At 37.7% G+C, this 13,134-nt stretch overlaps 1 long non-coding RNA gene across 1 annotated transcript in view; it reads left to right on the plus strand.

Moving 5' to 3' along the window:
- Nucleotides 1–13,134, plus strand: part of LOC148973301 (uncharacterized) — a 63,687-nt gene that overhangs the window by 1,105 nt on the left and 49,448 nt on the right. Inside the window, exon 2 of the long non-coding RNA XR_016146809.1 lies at nt 7,098–7,276. This is a non-coding gene — a long non-coding RNA (uncharacterized LOC148973301). The remainder of the gene's footprint in view (nt 1–7,097; nt 7,277–13,134) is intronic.

A 13,134-nucleotide genomic window follows, 5' to 3' on the forward strand; every position in this document is an offset into this window, starting at 1 on the left:
GTCATTGTCTGTACTACATTGTCATGTTCAAGAAACCAATTCGAAATGATTGCAGCTTTGTGACATGGTGCATTATCCTGCTGGAAGTAGCCATCAGAGGATGGGTACATGGTGGCCATAAAGGGATGGACATGGTCAGAAACAATGCTCAGGTAGACCGTGGCTTTTAAACGATGCCCAATTGGCACTAAGGGGCCTAAAGTGTGTCAAGATAACACCCCCCACACCATTACACCACCACCACCAGCCTGCACAGTGGTAACAAGGCATGATGGATCCATGTTCTCATTCTGTTTAAGCCAAATTCTGACTCTACCATCTGAATGTCTCAACAGAAATCGAGACTCATCAGACCAGGCAACATTTTTCCTCAACTGTCCAATTTTGGTGAGCTCTTGTTAATTGTCGCCTCTTTTTCCTATTTGTAGTGGAGATGAGTGGTACCCGGTGGGGTCTTCTGCTGTTGTAGCCCATCCGCCTCAAGATTGTGCGTGTTGTGGCTTCACAAATGCTTTGCTGCATACCTCGGTTGTAACGAGTGGTTATTTCAGTCAAAGTTGCTCTTCTATCGGCTTGAATCAGTCGGCCAATTCTCCTCTGACCTCTAGCATCAACAAGGCATTTTCGCCCACAGGACTGCCGCATAATGGATGTTTTTCTCTTTTCACACCATTCTTTGTAAACCCTAGAAATGGTTGTGCGTGAAAATCCCAGTAACTGAGCAGATTGGGAAATACTCAGACCAGCCCGTCTGGCACCAACTTTCTTTTCCATTCTGACATTCAGTTTGGAGTTCAGGAGATTGTCTTGACCAGGACCACACCCCTAAATGCATTGAAGCAACTTCCGTGTGATTGGTTGATTAGTAATTGCATTAATGAGAAATTGAACAGGTGTTCCTAATAATCCTTTAGGTGAGTGTATTGGATAATACATAAGCAATTGCATATTTTCATATATTGAATTAATTTTCTAATATATCATAATGAGTAAAACACTTCATAATATATGTATATGTGATCAAAATGGTGTTGCATGTGGAATATGTAATATTGCATTATATTTGGCAGTAGATTCTCTTCAGTTTAGTTCTGCCGCAAGTACCCACGATGTTCACTCATCCCCTTGTTTTCCCTTCCCATACCTCCTTGTGTAGCCCTTAGCTGCATCCCTGCCTGCACTTGCCAAGTCACCTTTATTTATCGCTTTACACTTATAAAAAGTTATGATTCAATGATGCAAACATCTGCTGTAAAGCAGCTCTAAAAAGACAATAGTAAACGGTCACTATTCAGTTTAAATCCGTTAGTCAGTTCTGGTATGAGCTGAGTTGATCTATAAAGCCGCTCTGTGGAAAACATAGGGTCATAGGGTCTGCCAGGACTTTCCTGGTTCTCATGGTCTTCCCAGGGTATCTGTCTCTAGTTGTCATGGTCTCTGCTTACATTCAGGGCTGTGTTTTGGTCCTGACTATGGAAACCTCTGGATAAGGATGAGACAGACTAATATAAGCATAGATGCAATTCCTCTTATGATGTAACTAGTACATCAGATTTTATGGGAAATGCTGTGAAACTTCTTTGCACTATATATTTTATGTTTGTTCATATTGATTTTCCGTTTTTTTCTCCATTCTGTCTTGTGTTTATTTCATGTCTTGTCTCATTTTATCTCAATAAATATATGATTGTTGAGATCTCTTCTAAAACTAGCCTATATAAGAGATTGTGAGTCTCTGAGTCTGTTAGGGGTATCAGGAAACAAGTGTGAGGAGGACTCAAGGAGACTCAAGCAAAAGTCTCCATTTGATGTCAAAGTAACCTCATTTTTTTGTCTAGGAGAGACAGTTGAGATGTTAAAGTGATACCCCACCCAAAAATGAAATTTTGTCATCATTTACCCTCAAGTTGTTGCAAACCTGTATGAGTTTGCTGAACACAAAGGAAGATATTTTGAAGAAGGATTGATGACAGAATTTTCATTTTTGGGTGGAGTATCCCTTTAAAGAGATCTGTTTTTTTTTTCTGTTTTTTTTCTATGGGGTGTCTGCTTCCCAAACGAGGCTAGGAAGACTGTTCCAATGTTTTGCTGCTAAATAGGAAATAGGACAATTGATTTTTATATTCTAGGTATTATCAACTGGCCAGAATTAAGACTGTAATGCGTTATGACTATGAGCTCGCTAAAGTACCAGGGCGCTAAACCATTTAATACTTTATGAGTTATCAGCAATATTTTAAAATGCAATCATCTGGATAACTCGAGCTGCTGCGTTTTGGACCAGCTGGAGTTTGTTTATTAAGCGTGCAGGGCAACCACCCATAAGAGCATTACATAAATCTGGCCTTGAGGCATGAACTAACTTTTCTGCATTTGTCACCAAGAGCATATGTTGTAATTTAGATATACTTTTAAGATTAAAAAATACTATTTTTTAATTCTAGAAATGTGGCTTTTAAATGAAAGGTTGGTATCAAAGAGCACACCTAGGTTCCTAACCAACGGTGAGGACTTGACTGAGCAGCCATCAAGTGTTAGACAGTATGCTGGGTTAATACGTGTGAATTTTCTTTGCTGTAAGTATTGTGTTGCATATGGTTTTGTTCTGTGTCAGCTTGAGTCCTTTGCCTTGTCCTGCCCGGGGTTTAGCGCCGACCTTCTGTTGGCCTTTGCCTTCTAGCCTCAGTCAAGCTCCTTGACTTTTGGTTGCAGGCTCGAACTGACTCCTGGTTTTTGACCTTCTGCCTGGCTCTAACTTTCCTTTGTGTTTGACTTCCCGACTGTCTGCTTCTTTAATCTGACCATCTGGCTTTGACCCTCCCCCCGCCTGGCTCTGGCTTTGCCCTTGTGTTTGCCCTGCAGTCTGTCTGTTTCCCTTGTTGGACTACCTGGCTCAGGCCTCTGCCTGGATATTACCGATCTCCCTGCCTTCACCTTGCTGGTTAGTGTTAGTCCTGCTTATCTGACCAGTCAACTATTTCCCTTGAATTTTCTTTGTTTTCCAAATTAGTTTTCTGTTTTGCAGTTTATATTGGGGGGATACTGTATTTAGTTCAATGGACTTTATATCTTTATTTTAGGGATCCACCGATATGAAAATTTTGACCGATACCGATAAACGATAATTCTTTATATTTGAAAGCCGATAACCGATATATCGGCCCATAAACTCAAATCCAAATATGTATCTATCTAATTTTAGAGCCTGATTACAAAAACAAAAGTCTCACAATTAAATCCATGTCCCAAGCGCACAATTATAATGATGTTCTCATTAGTGTTGTATAACCGATATGATATGCGCTGCACATGTTGTACCGAACCAACATTTTCATTTTTTGAAGAGATTTCAATCCTATTTCAAGAAATTCAAAAACATAAATAGTGCTCAACAAGTGGCTCAGCTGAAGGGAGTTATACATTATTTATCGGCTTTAATATATCGGCCACGTTTTCTTACCAGGCCGATATGAACATATATCGGCCGATATCGATATGCTGGCCGATATATCGTGCATCCCTAATTTATTTTGTAACATCCCTTTATTTGATAAAAAGCCTATGCATTTAGGACACCCTTAGGTCTATACACATTCAACCAGCATCCAGAGGCTATGAAATATATAACCAAGAAGCTTTTAAGGCTTTGGATGTATTTGGTCAAACTGTTAGTGGTAGCTCCAAATGAACTAAAGAGGATATATATGGTATTTTGCAGATTGAGTGCCCATGGGCTGCTCAAATATAGTTACAGGGTGGCAACAAATCCTGACAAAATCCAAATCAAGGATATCACTGTAGAGTTCATAACCCAAACCCAAGCTGTTCTTGTATTGTCAAATGCTTTTCATATTGACTGCTGTAAGTAAGGGGAAGAGGAGCTGACCAAGAGGTGGTGCGGTCTTCCAGAAACTCAGAGCCAATGACTGACTAGATGAATGCTGTCCAATACCTGCAATAAACACCAGTTTCATCAGCAATAGTCAAGAGACAACTCTGAAATTATGTCCTTTATTCAGCATTTCAAAATTTTAATGAGCATAAATAAAATAAAGATCGCATAGTAAGATATTGGGGCAGAATAATCTGTTTTTTGATGTCTTGAGCTGTTGTTTTTCCTGTGTTCACAAATATTCATGTTATCACTGAAGTACTGAGATGCAAGTTTATACTTTGTATATAAAAACTCATGTCCAAGGTTGTGATTAAAGTAGAGCATCACCTTTTGAAAGTAACTTCGTGCTTAAAATAAGGATTGTATCAATTTTATTGTTACGACACTTGGTAGTGTCAAGTCACAAGTGACAATTCAAAATGTATTTTTCATTGAATCATTAATTTAAGAGATTTGTTAAAAAAAACGTTTCATTTATCCAGTTATCAAAAAAGTCTGGTTATACTTTACTTAAAGGGGTGTGCATAACACCTTCATAATCATGACATGACATATGTTATGAATATGAAGGAGGTTTTATGCATGTTTGTGACAACTGTCGTTAAGTGTCATTCACTGAATGCAAATATGATATTGTTTGTAATGTCTTTGTAATGACAACTTGACATAAACCAATATACATCATAACCTGTCAGTGTTTTTGTCATGACAACTTGACATTACCAAGACAACATAAATTGTCATAAATATGTTATAAACATGACATAGCAGATTAATTATCAAACTTAGGAAACCACTTAGCTTTGTAGGTTAACATTACATTAAACTCTCATGTACTTTGTAGTTTAATGTAATGCTTTTGACATTGGTTGTCATGAGGTGTAATAATTGAGCGAATGACACTTAATGACAGTTGTCATAAACATGCATGAAACCTTCTTGCTTTCCGAACCCATGACCTTGGCATTGCAAGTGCCAACACTACTGTTTGAGCTACAGGAAAGCTCCTGTAAACATAATGTGTATATAATGTGATAATATACATGTTATATAAACAGTTTTTTCTTCTTCTGGACAATAGCAGTGTAAATCTTCTATAGCTACTTAGCGCTAAGGGGAGAAGGGCCCTGTCGTTTTCTTATGGTAAATTCGGCCACTTTTGGGCCCCTTACATGCTCAAAAACTCTTGGAAGTTTGCACACATGTTGGAATCGTCGGCCATCAGGACCCATTACACACATCGTGAGTGGATTTTTGATATCTCGAATGGTTTGGTCGTGTCGAGGCAACAAATTCATGGCGAAAAAAGGGAATCAGGAAGTGTGTTATAACTTCTGCATCATTAATTGATTTTGATTAAAACTTATCACATGAATGTGACTATTGTGATAGGCATAGAACCAGTTTATTTGTAGTACACTGACAACATCGTTTTATATAACTAGTTTACTAAATAAGGTTAATAAAATTAACAACTTTATAGATACTTATGGACGTAAAAAACATTTGAGAAGCAGATGATAACTTCACTCTCATTTGAAAGTTAAATTTTTTATTTACATTTAAATTATCTCATGGATGTGGCTGTTGTGATTCATGTCATAGTGGCATCAGCTGCTACAGTAAATGTGGCATGTTCAAACAATTTTGACATAGTTCTTTTACATTTGCCCACTTTAAATGCATATTGCCCGCCGTTACCCAGAGCCACCGGGGTGGTGGTGGTGCCAGGGCTTGGGCCTTTCATTGCTGCTTGCAGCTATATTTTGTTGCTGAGGCTTGAAGGTGTCTACTGAAACTGACTTTCAAAAATAAAGCTATTCCGAGTGATATTCACAGGACTAAGAAGTGTGACAACCAGTCTCCCCATTTGTTTTAACTTTTAGTTCGATGCATGACTTGAATAAGAACATGTTGTAAGCAGATGATAATCAGCATTAGACAGCACAACATGACACTCACTCAAAAAGTACCATGCTGGAACACAGACTGTTATTATAACAGCTGAACAGAAAGTTAAATGACAGATAAAAAAAAATAATGCTACAAAACATTCAGGTTTCAATTAGTACTCACTAAATAAAGTTTTATGAAGAAGTTTGTTGAGTAAATATTATAAACTTTATTACAGTAAATATCATAAACCAGTTTTTAGTTTCTCATGTCATATGTAATGGTATTTTTATATTGCTGTCAGAGAACAAAGAACTACCTTTTCCTGCAATATATTTATGAATAATGCATTCCGTTTAATTAAAAATTAATTTACAGTAAATGCTTTTGGCTTTAATGAAATCCACCCAACAATGCAGTATTTATATACAATTTTCATATGATTGCTCAGAGTAATTATTAATTCATGCACACATTTGAATATGCATGCAGACATTTAGATAGATAGAATTTATGAAATGTTTATTTAATTTTTTACAGTAAAACTAATTTATTCTGTTTCCGGTTACTGTGTTGCCTGCTTATTTTGCCTTGCCTTCTGTATAAGACAAATTGGACCCACTCTATATCACTTACATTTTAATTAATCATTTGATGCAATGCACTTATTGTGTACATGCATGCTTTTACACTGGAGTCATATTAAAAAAATGCATTTAATTACATATAATTCCACCCTTAAACATAACCATACCCCCAAACCCATCCCTAACTTTAAGCATTCCCCACCTCAAAAGTGGTTTGCAATAAAACATGAACACAAGTACAGTATATTGTACTGTACCTAACCATTTTTTAATACAAGAATATAATAATTTTCTTCTGTTTTATTCTGGTGCTTTTCCACTGCATGATACGGCTCACTTTTGGGGGATTTTCCAAAAGTAAGTACAGTACTGAGGACAGTATAGTAGTACCTTGTACTTTTTGTAGTACCCCCTCGGTTGAGATTCCAAGTGAGCCGTACTGATACTAAAATGAGATGTGTAAACACTGCAGATCACTGATTAATCAGAGAGAATCGTCATTACAGCGTCATTGGATTTGCGACATGAGACACCAAACCTACTAGATTTAAATAATCAGCAACAACCATAATTTATTCACACAACTTTTTTAAATGACTTGCTTTAAACGATCAGTTAAACGATTTGTTTTCTATCTGTCTCTATGGTTATTCATTGTTTGATTAGTGTTTACACCTGTTGTTCATGTGGTTAATTACCAATTTTGTTGTGTGTATTTAAAGGTGCAGTATGTAAGATTGACAGCGGTGGTTGAAATGGATACTGCAGTCCAAATTCCAAATATTGGCGGGAGTTGTTTCCTTCGCCCCCTCCTCATCAGACTCGACACTGGTTGCCAGATTTAGGACACGCAACAGAAACAAGCACAATTGACAATGGAAGGCAAGGAGATATACACCCTGTAAGTTGATGAGTTAATTTATTGATTTATGATGAGTTCATCATATCATGTTTTAATATGCTCCCATTCATAGAAATGTTTAGATGTGTGCGGAGGCTTTTTAGGTCAGGTTGAATCTGTGCTCTATGACCCAGTTTGTTCCTTGGCTTCGTGGCTGCAATACGTTTTGTTTTCCGCCAAACTGGCAACCTGTGGTGGCGAAAGACTATTGGGTGAATTGGAAATGTGCGATATCTTACTGACCAAAAACAGACATTCTGCCACAGAACTCACATTTCAAAGTAAAATAAATGGCTATAGCATTGTTTTTCAGAGAAACGAGTAGGCTATGTGAACTCCTAAATATTTGCAAACATATTATTGAAATTTTTGCTTTAGTACCTTTAAGCTCTTTGTTTTGTTCTGTTCACTGTCAGTTCTCGCTACTTAGTTTAAAGTTCGTGTAAATACAACTTAATACTGCTTGAGTTTAGATCCAGCACACGTTTTGTTCTTTGTCAGTTCTTAACGTTGCACTTTGTTGGTTGTTCTGTTCCAATCTTGTTCTTGTGCCTGATCCTAAGAATCTGTTTGGTAAAGATTTCACATTTCCACTGCCATAGCTACAGTCTACAGGTCTCCTAAGAAAAATAAAGACTTTAAATACACTTTGTCCTTGCTATGCCTCAAATTTGAGAGAACTTTAATGTTGGGGGACTTTAACATCCATATGGACAAAAAAGATTCCATAACAACAAAAGAGTTTTTATCTTTATTGGAGTGCTTCAATTTGAACCAGCTCGTGGACTGTCCTACACATTTTAAACAGCTCATTTGTGTCACAGTTGTTCACCTCTGACTTGGGGCTGTCTGATCATCTGTCTATATTTTTTTAATATGGAACTGCCTGATATAAACACTACCCCTTCTCGCATCATTAAATATTGCAAATGGAGATTGATTGAACCTCAGATTTTATTGGTTCTTCCTTGAGCGCATTTTCTTCATCTGATGCTCTGGAGGACAAAGTTCTCATGTTAAATTCTGTTTTCTCGCCTGGCCTGGACTTATTTGCGCCTTTGAAATCACGTCTGGTTTCCTTTGGTCGACTCTCTCCTTGGTACAATGAAAACCTGCGTGCTATGAAGACATCCTGTCGTACAATGAAGCGTAGGTGGCGTATGTCTGGCTTGAATGTCTTTCACCAGACTTGGAAAGATCACTTACTTGAATAGGACCCAAATTGCATCGGTCAGGTCTGCTTATTTTCCACAGATAATTGATAACAATCAGAACCACCCAAGACAATTGTTTAATTCTATTAACTTTGTATTTTGTTTGTTTGGTAAATTAAAATCTTACCTTTCCTTAGTTGAACTTTCATACCTTAGTTTTCCTGCAACCCGTGACAAAAAGGAACTAAGATTTATCTTGTTTTATTTTTAGATCTACAATTTAAAGTTAGTCACCTTATGACAAACAAGTGCAAGTACGATAGATTTTATCACATGATAGAAATATAAAAATCAGAACTTTAAGGTTAGTTAACATAATTAATCTTATCTATTAAAATTTCTACGACACGTCACACCTATGAACCGTTCGCTGAACATGGTTCACTTTTCTGGAAACACTTCAGGAGTTCCAAAGTCATGATCTGATTGGTTGAATTCTACAGGATGTCCGGAAGATGTGGGCTGTCATGTTCTTATGTAATGTCCAATGTAACGTTAACGAGGTTTGTTGTGGGAAGAAGGAGGCGGGAACCGGCGAACATTTAAACATTTTAATAGTATAATGAACAAATACAAAGCAATTGACGACTGATGTAACACACAACAGAAACAAAACAACATAAAATCAGGCCTGTTTCTCTCTCGATCTGCCGTCGTCGCTCCTCATTTAATGCTTTCGCTCCTCCATGAGAGACGCGAGACCGGCGCGCGCCTCACAGGTGTCTTTCATTATCACTCACGCCACCGGCCTCGCGCGGCAAGCCATCCTCTTACGTCCCTCACCCTCGATCTTCCTGCTCGCCACAGCCTACTAACTAGACATTTTGTGTGAAATGAATTTCAAACTCTGGTGACAGCTAATGTTAGCCTTGTAGACTTGTGGGTGTGGCTTGCGGAGCTGTGCAATGCGGTGCATTGTGGGAGTTGTTGTCTTACATACAAATGCGCCCCTTGGTTATTTTCTGTCTTTTCTCGGTCAAGAGGGCACCAAATTCTAAAATTATTTTACATTTCGACTACAGTACATATATGATCCACTTTCAATAAAGATTAATGTTGCAATGGGTGAAATGCTCCTTTAAAGACCTGCTACTTCGGTACCAAGTAGGTACTAAAAAAATTAAACCGTTAAGGTACCAACGTTTCTTAAGTACCGGTGGTACCGTACTGAGTTAATCAGTTTCTGAAAGGTGCACAGTTCACAGTGTCCACTTCATAAAAAACACTGAGACATGGCTCCTAATGCGTGGCTCTGAATCCACTTGTTGACAAGAATAGAGGAAAAAGCCACATATGGAAATATTTTAGAATGGCCAGATGGCCATTGCCACAAGGGGCCGTTCACATAGCGTGTTTTTTGTGCGTGCAAATTCGCGCGGCAACCTTCAACGGTTTTAAAAAAAATTTGTTCCGGATCCTGCAGATCTCACAAATTTCCAATCTGGTTTTAAAACCCTAGATAGCACAGAATCAGCTCTTCTAAATTTTTTAAAGCTATTATTTTAGCTACTGTCTGTGGTGTTTGTGTTATTCTTGTGCTTCTTGATCTGACTGCTGCTTTTGACACAGTGGACCATGAAATCCTGATCTCTTGTTTGGAGCGGTGGGTGGGCATCAAGGGCATTGCTCTGAAATGGTTCAGATCCTACTTGGAAGGTAGAACTTTCTGTGTCAGCTGTGGAGATTCTATGTCCTATCCTATTGGGTCCCACAGGGCTCAATTTTATGCCCTCTTCTCTTTTCTCTTTATTTGCTCCCACTTGGATCCATACTTTGGAAACATGGTATGTCTTTCCACTGTTGATAGTCAGATATATGTGCTTCTTAAAAAGAATGAAACTGTTGGACCATTACTTAAGTGTATTAATGACATAAAGGCCTGCATGGCTCTTAACCTTTTAAGTTTTAATGAAAGTAAGACAGAAGTTATGTTTTTTGGTGGCACCACTGGGACCCTCTGTGCCGATCTGGGTTCCTTGAGCCAATATATTAAGCGAACAATCACTAACAATCACTAACTAAGGTCAGTGGTTAAAACTAGTTTTTTTTTTTTTCAATTGAGGCAATTGACCAAAATAAAGCCATTTCTTTCTAGACAGCACTTTGAGACAGTAATCCACGCCTTTGTTACCACTCGGTTGGATTACTGTAATGCAGCTCCAAAACTGTGGAACGATCTACCTCTGCACATTAAACAGACATCTTCATTGTCTGCTTTTAAGTCTCTTCTTAAAACCCACCTCTATTCTTTGGCCTTTCATAACTCAAATTGACAATTCAGGTTGGGTTATATTGATTTTATTGGTTCATTGTATGGTTGTTATTGTTTTAGTGTACAGCACTTTGTATCCACTTTGGGATTAAAAGTTGTCTATATAAATACATTTTTGATTGATTGATTGATATTTCCCACAGCAACGAGGGCTCTTTGACAGTGCTCCCTGGTTTCGGCACCAAATTTGGTTCAAATTTGTCCTTGTGTTTAGCACTAAAATCAACCTGCATGGCTCATCCCTTGAATTTACCATCATTTGATATCATGAGGAATCTTCTGAATAAAATCATGGGGGCAGATATAATAAACAGAGCAAATTATCGTGAGAGCGCAATACCAAACCTGCGTCGATGGGAGTGGAAGTTCTGCGCGTGATCTATTGATGACATGCAAATTAAAGAACACAGATCAGCCAGTCAGTCAGATCATTTCCATAATGACCAATGCGATCTACCTTACCTAACTACGCGATCTTGCGTCTGTTTTTTTTTGGGCGGCAAACCTTAGTAAATAACCTTGCCTGATTCTAAATCTAAATACTCTCCTCCCATAAATCTTGCGCCTGAAAGGGAAACTCTTCAGATCAGCCGCAAATATAACTGTGTCCAAGCCTTTACATTGCTATTTTTTCACCCTGTGTCTTTATTAAATCCTGACAGTAGTAATGCCAAAAGAGGGTTTGCACTGCCACAACCTGTTAGTAAATCTGGCCCATGGTCTTTTTGCTTCAGATCTAAAGGTTGTTTTTTTTTACAATGTGACAGACACACTATATCGCTAATTATTAGAAAAAGTAGCCTGTTATTGGGAAAAAAAAACGATACTATTTTGAAGATAACTGAACTACTGTCACATTATTAAAAGATGAAGTCAAGTTAGCAACGTCTCAGTGTGCAAGAAGTTGTCATGTCAGGCCGTTCAAACAAACAGAGTAGTGTTTGGAAAGAACCACAGGGCCAATGTGTTTATGCTCTTCAGGAGGTCAGCCTATAAATGGTTTACTTAAACTGGGATAGAAGAACATTTTCTACCATAAAATTGCACTCCTTACCTTCCGTGATCCAAATGATCCGTCTACTGTAAACATTAAGAATGAAAAGAGACAGCACAACTGCACATAAAGATACATTTCTCTCTTGCGACCCGATTATGAGGGCAGTCGGGATACATTGCTGCAAACTTGAAATGAACAGCAATAAATGTCAGAGTCTGATATCTGTCGTCATGGAAAGTTTTCATGCACTTTTCTCTAATAATAAATCTGTACATAGATAACTCTGGAATTTTTCAACAGTGCAATAAGATGATAATCATAACAACACTTGAAGTTTGGTTATAGATGTGTGTGCATGTTGTGTGTCATGTCATTTTTATTTCTGTCCAATATAGGTAATGTTAAATGACAAGTTGTCTCAATATTTCTATGTTGAGTAATAAAATCTAAATAAGAGACAAGCTTTAACTTGAATTCCCAGTTGAATGCAGAATGCAGAGCACACAACATTAAGTTAACAAAATATAAATCTACAGTCAAACTAGATTTACTTTCTGTAGTAGTGCTCATCTCACTGCTACAATGCTAGTGTGTTGATGGTGGTTGCCATCCCATTGCTATGTGGTTTCTAGGGTGTTGCTAGGATGTTTCTAATATGGTATTCCTGTACTTAATTATGGCTTCCACTTTCATTGTTAAGTCTATGAGATTTTTCCTGCATTTTAAAATACTCCAGGTAAAAATGTCCATGTCGAAACGCTATAGCAAACTGACATTGAATCAACGTGGAAACATGACATCGAAACAACGTTTATCTGACATTGTTTTGCTCATCGAATTAACGTTGAACCAACGTCAGACGCGTCATTCTTTCAAAACTAACGGAAAATCAACTTGAAATCAACGTTGTTTCAACGTTATGAAAGCAAACCAATTTTCGATTTTCATTTATGCAGACTGCAGATTTTCAATTAATTCTTTTAAAACTAACGGAAAATCAACTTGAAATCAACGTTGTTTCAACGTTATGAAAGCGAACCAATTTTCGATTTTCATTTAGCTTTGAAGAATGCCGCGTCTGACGTTGGTTCAACGTTAATTCGATGAGCAAAATCAACGTTGTTTCGATGTCATGAGAGATGTCGTTTCCACGTTGATTCAATGTCAGTTTGCTGTCTGGGGTGTCTTTGACACTATACAAAAAAGTCCTGTTTACTTTAGCTTCTATTCATGTCAGTGTTCATTGGTTAGATTTTCAAGTATGAATGATGTGACAGGTGAACAGAAAAGCTCCTGGGCTATGTTCACATAGGACATGTTGCCCTTGTCTCGACTGTTGTCGTCCCTTCTGAGAGAATGACTTCAATAGGAAAGG

This window comes from Pimephales promelas, chromosome 16 (assembly GCF_988280905.1).
Source record: "Pimephales promelas chromosome 16, fPimPro1.hap1.1, whole genome shotgun sequence".
Lineage (NCBI taxonomy): Eukaryota > Metazoa > Chordata > Actinopteri > Cypriniformes > Leuciscidae > Pimephales > Pimephales promelas.